The 8005-nt window shown below is 49.2% G+C and overlaps 1 long non-coding RNA gene across 1 annotated transcript; it reads right to left on the bottom strand.

Annotated features, from left to right (window-relative positions):
- Positions 1 to 210: 210 nt before the first annotated feature.
- LOC123344267 lies at positions 211 to 5036 on the bottom strand. Its single transcript, XR_006572493.1, has 3 exons — positions 4984 to 5036; positions 1586 to 1676; positions 211 to 795 (listed from the first exon to the last, which is right to left on the bottom strand). It is a non-coding gene; the product is annotated as an uncharacterized LOC123344267 (long non-coding RNA).
- Positions 5037 to 8005: the final 2969 nt, after the last annotated feature.

The raw sequence follows: 8005 nt of genomic DNA, 5'->3' as shown, positions 1-8005 counted from the left end.
GCTTGTAATGCTAAGAGGTGATTGTGATTGGTGCAGACAATGGACTATGAAGGTGTAAGAAAATTGCTTGTTGCTTTGCAGGGCTCTGTTTGCTTTCAGTTAATCAAATAAAGATTGCTTTCAAACCAAAACAATTATTTTATTAAAAAACAACTGGAGGAGAGTGACAAACACAAAAAACACATCATCACTGCGGGAGCTCGGGGGGAGGGAAGATCCCAGGAGGAGGTGGGGTCCCGGGACAGTTAAAGATTTATGTATGTCCAGGTATCATATCCAACCTTCTCCTTTTGAGTACGTGCAGTGGTACTATACTTGAGCAGGGATAAACTGCAGAGGGACGAGCGTTGAGTGCAGTGGGTACTGGGAGTCCACAAGGCTGGACTGCGATGGGGCAGGAGTGGAAAGCAGCCGGTACAGACTGGAGCCTGGAGGTTGATAAGAGTGTTTTGGAGGTGTCTGGGAGGCGTATGGGAAAGAGTTTTGCGACAGTGGCTGCAGGGGAGGGCAGGCGCGGAGTTGCTTGGTTTGCAGTGCTAGTAGTAACTGGATCGTTTCCACCTGGCGCTCCATAATGTTTAAGAGCCACTCCGTGGCTTCATTCTGGTGTGCTGCATTCTTCTTTCGGTCCCTCATCTCGCTGTCCTGCCACTTCTTCAGTTCTTGTTTTTCACCCAGGGAGTGCATCATGACCTCACGCAGAAAGTCCTCTTTAGTTTTTCGTGGCTGCGTTCTAGTTCTGCGCAGCCGTTCAGCTGGCGATAACAGAGGGAGGCTGGGCTCTCAAGATCATATCTGTAAAGCCAAAATTCAACATTTTATAGAAGCAGTATTGTTTTCAACTCAGACCACTGATTTAAAACCTGGCCTCTATTCATATACCTGTCACTAACTGGCTGACCCCAGGCAAGCACTCCCGAGCCACAAGACCCGCAAAATGGTGAGTCACCTCAGGGGAAATCAGTGTTCCAGGACCATACTGTACACAGGGCACGGGGCTCTTGGGGAGAGCCAGCACTGTAGGGGGGCCTTATAATCATTCCTATCCCCACATTTTCCACAGGCTGTGTTCATTATGGAAGATATCTCACTGCTGATGGTGAGCAAGGAATCAAGGGAGGGTCTTCTCCAAAACTGTGGCTTCTGCCCTGGCCCTTATGCGGCTTGCCTGAGTGCAGCAATGCCCCCCTCTTCCCTCCAGTGACGGCAGAGTGGCGTGGGAAAGTTACCCTTAATGGGGCAAGAAACAAAGTAGCTCTGCCAAAGAACCTCTGGCAGCGGATTGCCCAGTATCTCCATGAGAGTTTCGCGGGGATCTCTGAGGCAGTTTCCCATGAAGTGAGGGAGTCAATCAACACCCTGTTCCACCACTCAGACTAGGCATGTGGTGGTACGCGCATCATACAGACACAAGCCTGCTTTCTGCAACCCTCCTGCCCCCAACAACTCGCTTCAGCGATTCCCAAAATCCGAGCCATTTGCCCGGGTCCTCCTCTCCTGTTTGGGCTTTGCCAAGCTCCGACAGCTGTGATTGGCTAGCTTCCTCCGGGGTAGAGAAGAGCTCCGGGCTGCATGCATCTCTGACCTTTGAGTCGTCCTTTGCCTCTGGGTCCCCCTCCACATCTTCGTCAAGATTTCCTCTTCCTGGCTCGGACTGAGTACAAGACTTTTCAGCTCTACAGTAAGAATGAGGAGTTGGCGAAGGTGAAGGGGCCGTGGGGAAATGGCCCAAGGAACAGTAGCAGCAGTAGTGGACTTAAAGGGGATGCAGCAGCAGCTGGTATTCATAGGGTCCCTGGACTGGGACCTGGAGCAGTAGGCAAGCCCAGGTTCCCCCTCCCCCATTAGGCACTGGGGAAGTGGCCTAAATATTGAACAGTGATTCACCCCCGTAAGGGGATCTGAACTGTTAAGTGGCCCAGCTGGAGAGCTGGGGGCAGAGAGGCCCAGAAAGAGCAAAGAGTCTCCAGGGAGGAAAACCTGGGGGCACAGCCCCATACCAGAGACTATTTGAAGTCTAGCCCAGAAGGAGCTGCAGGACGAATAAAGACTGAGCCCAGGGAGGGCTGCAGATCAGAGAGGAGGGGTAGTGGGATAGGCCCCTATTGGACTGTTTAAGGACTTGAGTCAGGGAGGGCTGCAGGCCAACACCAACTGAAGGGTCCTGAGACTCCTCTGATAAAGAGATGAGGGAGGGTTGCAGGAAGAGAGAGACCAACTGAGGGTACTGGAATAGGCCCCTATTGGACTGTATACCCCAGAAGGGGTTTGTGTTTCTTTTCACACACCAACTGAGTGTAACTTAGCCAGAGGGTTGAGTCGCTGAAGACCTACCTCAATCAGACACAGAGAGAGAGAGAGTGTGTGTGCAGGCACATGGACTCGGCCAGGGGGTGCCCGTGGGAGGCGGGTACCACCCCATTACAGGAACATTACATTAATTGCCCCTAAAACCAGATAATCTCTCTTGCTAACCCCATTCTACTTACAGAAGATCCAGTTTCCAGATTCAGGCCCAAGAATTAATAGTCTCTTAGCTGTGCGCTACTGCCTTCTTTGCCATGTTCCTCAAAGATTAATAAGTTAACATATAAGATGGCTCAGCCCCATTTTTACGCCTCACATGGCTTGGACTTGAGATTCAATATGAGCTGGGCTTTAGCTTGCCGCATAACTGGTGACAGCTCAACTAATAAACGTAAATTATTGGAACAGCAATTCAACCCAACATCACCTTATAACAATGGTCATGCCAAGCATGATAACACTGTTCACCATATATCAGTGTTCACAGCTGACTTTAAGACTGTAGAGAGACAAGGCGAGGTAATATCTTTTATTGGATCAGCATCTGTTGGTGAAAAAGACAAGCTCTCAATTTTACATGGAGCTCTTCAGGTTTGGGAAATGTCACAGCTAAATAAAGGTGGAATAGATTGTTTGGCATAAGCAGTTAACACATATTGTAACACAGTCTATGGGCTTGGCTACACTTACAAATTTGCAGCGCTGCAGCAGGGTGTGAAAACACACCCTCTGCAGCGCTGCAAATTGCGGCGCTGCAAAGCGCCAGTGTGGTCAAAGCCCCAGCGCTGGGAGCCGCGCTCCCAGCACTGTCCGTTATTCCCCACAGGGAGGTGGAGTACGGACAGCGCTGGGAGAGCTCTCTCCCAGCGCTGGCGCTTTGACTACACTTAGCGCTTCAAAGCGCTGCCGCGGCAGCGCTTTGAAGTGTAAGTGTAGCCAAAGCCTATGAGTCTGTTTGCACTGTTTGAAGAAGAGGTCTGTGTAGCTAGAAAGCATGTCCTCATTCACCAACAGAAGTTGCTCCAATAAAAGATATTACCTCACCCACTTTTTCTCTCACATATTCTAAGAGACCATTCAAGGTGAAGTGGCACATTAACACCGCTGCAGTTGTCGGACAAAAAGGGGGGTTAGTGGGTTACAGATTGTCATAAATCAAGTATCTTTGTTAAGACCATGATTTTTAATGACTAGCAAGGTTATTAATTTAAGCTCCCAGGCTCATCTTTTGAAGGCATTGTGCAGCTTTCCTTGGAGGATGAGGACTAAGAGTTCAGCTGTGGAGTGATTGTTTTGTGGAAAATATTCACCCATGTGAGATATGGTGTCTTTTATCATTTTCCTCTGAGTTTATTAAAGAGCATAGTCGTTGTTTGGCTTCACCCACATAGTTGCTGGGCATTTAGTGTGCTGGATGCGTTATACCACATATGGTGATTGGCATGCATAGGACTCTTGGATTTTGAAAGGTGGGTTTGGGGATGTGGGTAAGTGTTGATCATTGTAGCAGCGGAGATGTCTGCTTTTACTTTTACCCCACGCCAAAAGAAGGCATGGAGCTAGCCAGCTAAGTATGAAACAGGCTGTTTCCTTCTGCAGTGATACTGCGTATACAATAGAAGAAGCAAACTTTTAAAATCTCATGCTGAATTATGGTTTATATGTATAATGTTTGGTTTATGTTTCTAATTTCTATCTGTTGGCAATGCAAAATACCTGAAGTGGTTAATGGCTCAAAACTGAGTCGTATGATCTGAGTGGATTGAGAATTATTGTAGTCTGCTGATTTCATGTGACCTCAGATAAGATCATGAGGTATGAAAAAGTGTATGAGAGAATCCTGCTGTAGTTTTTAATGACACAGAATTCCAGTTGTGCAGTTGGTGTGGGTTCTTTTTGATCCATAGGTGGAAAAGGAAGCTCTAGAGTCTCTCAGTCCATTGTTCTGCCTCCACCTCTTTAAAGTCACTATTTGGATAGCATTAGTTGCTGCCTTTTAACAACACAATGGAAATAGCTGTACTTGCTTGAAGTGATCAGAGGATTCCAGGGGCCCGGGGTCTTCGGCGGCGGGGGGCCCTTCTGTTCCGGGACCCGCCGCCAAAGTGCCCCGAAGACCCGCGGCGGGAGCCCCCCGCCGCCGAATTACCGCCGAAGCGGGACCCGCCGCCCAGTCTTCGGCGGTAATTCGGTGGCGGGGGGGGGGGCCCCCCCCGCGGGCCTTCGGGGCACTTCGGCGGCGGGTCCCGGAACAGACGGGGCCCCCTGCCGCCGAAGACCGGGTTGCGCTTCGACGGCAGCGGGTCCCGCTTCTCCCCCCCCCCCCCGCCCGGTTCCCACCCGGCCCCGGCCGCCGCTGCCCCCCCCCCCCCCGCCTGGCCCCGGCCGCCGCTTCTCACCCCCCCCCCCGCCCCGCCTGGCCCCGGCCGCCGCTTCTCAACCCCCCCCCGCCCCGCCTGGCCCCGGCCGCCGCTTCTCAACCCCCCCCCGCCCCGCCTGGCCCCGGCCGCCACTTCTGCCCCCCCCCCCCCCGCGCCCCGCCCGCCACTCCGCCCCCCCCCCCCCGCCTGGCCCCGGCCGCCACTTCTTCCCCCCCCCCCCGCCTGGCCCCGGCCGCCGCTTCTCCCACCTGGCCCCGGCCCCGGCTTCTCCCCGGCCCCGGTCCCGGCCTCTTACCGAGCGCGTCGCCGGCAGGGCCTGAGCTCCGTCCCGCTCAGAGCCCCATGGTGAGGGGGCAGGGCTGTGAGCTCCACGCCGAGCGGAGGCAGCTGCCCCGCCCCCTCCCCACGGCGCTCTGAGCGGGGCGGGGCTCAGGCCCCGTTGGAGCTCCCAGCCCCGCCCCCTCACCACGCGGCTCGGATCGGGGCGGGGCTCAGGGGCTTGGCCGGAGTCTCGGCGCTTGATGCGCCGAGGCTCCAGGAGAGGGGCGGAGGCGGGAGCCTCCGCTCTTCTCTTGGGGGCCCCTGCGGAGCCCGGGGCAAATTGCCCCCTTTGCCCCCCCCCCCCCTCTGGGCGGCCCTGATATAAACTCCTGAAAAATTTAGTTCTATGTGATTCTGTGTCAGGTATTTCTTTACATGATCCTACAGACTCTGCAGAATAGTCCAGAGACTGAATCAAGCCTAGTAAATGATTCCATCTACTGCATTTCATCATTCTTTGTGGTTCTTCAGTGCTCCATCTAAATGCAAGCTAACTCATTCATAAGAATTGTACTCATTTTGTGAATGGTTTCTTATTCTGCTTTGGGGCAGTTGTCCATTCCGCCCCCATCCATTCAGACTTAATTTTGTAGTGTAGACATGACGTATGTCGACCTAACTTACATCAGCATACAGCCATCGCAGTTATTAAATCACTTCTGTGTGCGCACAGTTGGGTCCTTGCGTCGGCGGTGTGCGTTCTCACCAGGAAGACTAGTATCGATTGTATTGTCAACATGAGGCATAGCTGGATCACTCCTGAAAGCCAGTAATAGTCGATGTAAGCGACACAGTGTCTGTTCTGCTCTGGGAGGTGGTGTTACTAATTTGGCATAGAGAGGCACTTAAGTTGGTGGCAGGAGACAAATTTAAGCGAGGACACTTCCACAGCTAGGTTGACGCAAGGCAGCTTACGTCGACCTAACCATGTAGTGTAGACCAGGCCTTAGTTACAACTTGTGAATTCTCAGACACTAAAGACAAACTGCTTTCTAACAGCCATCTAAAGTGCAATTACACTTTAAGATCCCAGCACAGGATGAGCTTTTTAAACTTGATCAGTTACACCCAACTCTCTTCACCAGGAATCTGGCAGAGGATAAAAAATTTCAGAGAGCACCTCTCAGGATTAGAGGTTTGCGGGAGCTGAACTGTACTCATTTTCTGATATGGCTGTAGGTTTTTATTCTATTTATACTCATTATATTCATAATAAAACTGCTGCTAAGGAATTCCCCATCACGTATGTACTGATGAACTGTGGGTATAGCATCCAAAGATACGTTTCCGACCATTCAAAAACATTGGCTAGTAAAACACTGTTTGGATTACCAGGGCTCTACCTAAAGGATCTGATTTGAATGTTTTAGTTATTCTTATCATAGGCTTCGTGTGTTTTGAGTAAAGACTCTCTTTAAACCATGCAACTAATGCATCATTGGAACTTGTTGTCTAGGTAATTTCTGTAATTGCATCTTTCTGTGTGTACGTGTGTGTGTTTGCCAGTGGTCCATTAGAATGAGCAAAATTGCAGCAGTTTAGAGCTTACAACATACTTTAAAAGGACTAAAAACTTATTAACTAGGTATCCCTTTGGGAAGTAAAGCAAATACTAAGGAGTTAGTGAAGGGTGACAGTACAGTATAGTTAAACCTGTGCGGTCATCCTCTTGCAATTTTCCATTTCAACACTTTTCCCCTAGTGATTTAGAAATTCGTGTTGAACTTTTATTAATGATAATGTTTCAGAGAGACTAAGGAACAAATTCACTGATAGCATAAGCAGGCACAACTCCACAGAAGTCCAGTTGCCCCTTAGTTCAATTCTCTGTTTAATTTTAATTCTATCTCTAATCTGGGATTTCATGCCTGCTATAACTTGTTGGAGAAATGTGTTCCCCTCCAAAGGGCCAGCAAAGACTTGCAGGTTGGGTTTGATTTTTTATTTTAAGCATTTGTGTGCAAGTAATGGAAGGATGTAGAAGGACTTGGCTCTTCAGATCAGCTTATCCCAAGGTTTGAAGAAGAATTACTTGACACCTACTGTCTAGACAACTAGGCATACTAGCCAGATACAGAACAGAGGGGGAAAGAAGCAGCAGAGTGATTCTCATGTCTGAGGAGTTGGCCATCTGCTGCCATTTCTAGATAAGTGAGTTAGTGATGTCACAAATTGTTGTTTGATCTTTGGTGAGACTAACAAGATTTACATTTTTAAGACTAAAAGATCCCAGATGTTACAACAAAACTAGCCCTTTTATACAAGATCCTCAGCCGTTACTGGAAACATTGTTCTCTATTGACTCTCCAGAAGATACTTTAGGTACTTCCCTTTCTGGTGTTTTCTGTTCTTTCTTTAGACTAATTTAGAGAAAATTGTATCCAGGTTGATCCCCATACACAGGTACAAGTGGTTGGACTTAAGTAAAATTTGCTTCTTTCCTAACAGCATCATCTTTAGTTGAAGAATAGTGTGAAGCATTGTAGGGCAGGGGCCATGTATTCTGTTTGTGTCCGTACAGCATCTAGCACATTGTTGGTGCCACCAATAACAAGGAATTAGTAATAATTAAAAGTATACTGGGTATGTTATGCATATTTAAGCTTTCAAGTAGTGTTATCTTACTGGGGACTTCATTCGAATGGAGCAGATTCACCATGAACTGTTGGGACAGTGTATGCAGACCAGCTACCTTCATCATTCCCTTTTTCTCTGACTAGCTTTAGTCTCCAAGACTTACTTTAATAATGAAGAACTTGAGATGGCTTCCTTGGTTGAGTATCGTCACTATCAGGGTTATGACCTACCTCTTGGCCTCTTTCCACTACTAGGACATCTTGGAAATCTTCCTCTCTTTCCACCCTTGTCTTTAAACAAGTTGTTGCCTCAGCACAGATCTGACTCGTTCAGTGGTTTCTATTACTCTAGCCTCGATATTGCTAGTACCCTGAGAGAAAGATAATATAAAAGTCAATGACTCTAAAGCTTTATTATTA

This window comes from Mauremys mutica, chromosome 11, assembly GCF_020497125.1.
Source record: "Mauremys mutica isolate MM-2020 ecotype Southern chromosome 11, ASM2049712v1, whole genome shotgun sequence".
Classification (NCBI taxonomy): domain Eukaryota; kingdom Metazoa; phylum Chordata; order Testudines; family Geoemydidae; genus Mauremys; species Mauremys mutica.
The sequence above is the reverse complement of the archived record's forward strand: the minus strand, read 5'-3'. Positions and strand labels throughout refer to the sequence as shown.